The following is a 293-nucleotide window of genomic DNA, read 5'->3' as shown; positions in this document are numbered from 1 at the left end:
TTTTTAATGAGAGAAAGATAAAACAAATATTATATTATTATATTTGTTATACACAAATCTCCTACCCTGCTTAGGTGAAGACGGGTCTTGGCCACTGGGTTCTACCATAAATTTTAAGAGCGAGAGAGACAGTCTAATCCTGTTCACAGACTGTCGAGAAAACTTAGGCAACTACATGGTAACTCTAGCTAAAGGCAGAGCTATAAAGATTTTACACCGTTCAGGAGTCCTAAACTAGCTTGTTATAGAGTATCGCAAGGCTTCTTATGTTCTAAAATTTGGGACCAGTCTGT

This window comes from Penaeus monodon, chromosome 34 (genome assembly GCF_015228065.2).
Source record: "Penaeus monodon isolate SGIC_2016 chromosome 34, NSTDA_Pmon_1, whole genome shotgun sequence".
Lineage (NCBI taxonomy): Eukaryota > Metazoa > Arthropoda > Malacostraca > Decapoda > Penaeidae > Penaeus > Penaeus monodon.
This window is presented reverse-complemented; position numbering follows the sequence as displayed.